The sequence below is a fragment of the Haemaphysalis longicornis genome, unplaced genomic scaffold (assembly GCF_048455015.1).
Source record: "Haemaphysalis longicornis isolate Haplotype H1 unplaced genomic scaffold, Haemaphysalis longicornis Haplotype H1 scaffold_2, whole genome shotgun sequence".
Taxonomy (NCBI): domain Eukaryota; kingdom Metazoa; phylum Arthropoda; class Arachnida; order Ixodida; family Ixodidae; genus Haemaphysalis; species Haemaphysalis longicornis.
Window position 1 is genome coordinate 276,611,594 of NW_027526295.1, and position 1,620 is coordinate 276,613,213.

A 1,620-nucleotide genomic window follows, 5' to 3' on the forward strand; every position below is an offset into this window, starting at 1 on the left:
CAAACCATCCACCGCCGGCGTCGGCGGCGGCGGCGTCGGCGGCGTCCGCAGTGCTCCTCTATAAAGAAAAACAGCATCCGGCGCCAGGTTTCGATCCGCGGACTTTGCGGCCGCAGCGCGACGCTCTACCGATCAAGCCACGGACGCGACGGTGATATCAGTGTTGACGCGCCTTATATCTTTAACGCATTCAAACTACGTCGTCAGCGGCGTGCGTTGGCGACTCAGCGGCGTTATAGCGGCTTGATAACTGCGTGGTGTACACGTGATACTACAAACCCGATGGAAGAGATGGAAGAGAAGGCGGCGAGGCGGTGGGCTGCGGGGGCCGAGCGCAAGCGCCGCAAGCGGGCCGACAACCGTGTATTCGCACTTTCACATTCTCCCCCTCGGGGAAATGCGGGGGAATTTTTTGTTTGTTTGTTTGTTTGCTCGCTTGTTTATCGGCTGTTGCTGCCGAAGGCGGCGCCAACCTGGGTAGATACTTTAATTCTGCCGTCCGAGCACGGCCCAGAAAACCAGGAAGTTGCCGCTCTCCACCTTGAATATTACTTGTTCTGCTTCACCGTATCGGAAGGCTGCGTATAGTACGGACTGCCGAACACTGGGAAGGTCGAAAATTTATAAGTGTGCAGGGCATGTCTATAATCTGGGTCTGAAGGTGCCGTACCCAGATTCCCCACCACGAACAGATGCGTCGACCCTCCCATTTCAGACCAACCACGAAGATTGAACCGCGACGGAGAGCAGCTAGTCGCAGCACGGCTTCCGTCAAGAGTTCGTACCTTTGTTCGAAATTCGGTGTCTCGTAAGCTATCTGGTCCTCCACCTCGGTCGCTCTCGGTAGGACTAGAACTCAGGGTCGCATTAGTTCCTTGAAGAAGTTCCAAACATGTTTCTCGCGCATCGAAAGCCTCATTGGCTCGCCTAGAAGACACTAGTCTTGACAAGACCTTGTAAATATTTAAACGCGTATGTGTATCTAATCTAGTATAATCATCATCATCACTGCATTCATACGGCGTATCATTCCAGGCTGCATGGCTCGGCTGACATCGCCAGCTTTGTCAAAGATCGTCATCTCTCTCTCTCTCTCTCTCTCTCTCTCTCTCTCTCTCTCTCTCTCTCTCTCTCTCATTGTGGAATGGCGGCTGATTTATTCCAGCGTTGTTGCTGTTTTCAGCAGGCAAATATGCAGCAGCGCGCACAAAATGATGGACCTCCACGTTTAAAAGCTGTCGTATTTGTATCTTGTGCATCACAAGGTGTACATAGCGCACCTAATCACCAAGCAGGATGGGAGCACATGTAGAACAATGCCTCGAAGAACTCGCGGCCCGTTAACACCCGGAAAGCAATCCTTTCTACAAAGACAACCAAGTGCCTCGAAAGAACAAGACCGATTGACGTACATAAAATCAAAGCAGCCTCTTGGCGAAATGAAGAGGAATCTCCCGAAAGGACAGACAAGTGCCATAATAGTTCCTTCCAGAACACACGGAGCAGTACTTTGAGAGATTACGTCAAAGTTCATCAACAGTCTGCGACTGCAGAAATAAGCAAGAGTGATATTAAACTCGCCGCAAGGAAAACGTTTAGCCTGGCAATTATTAGACCTAT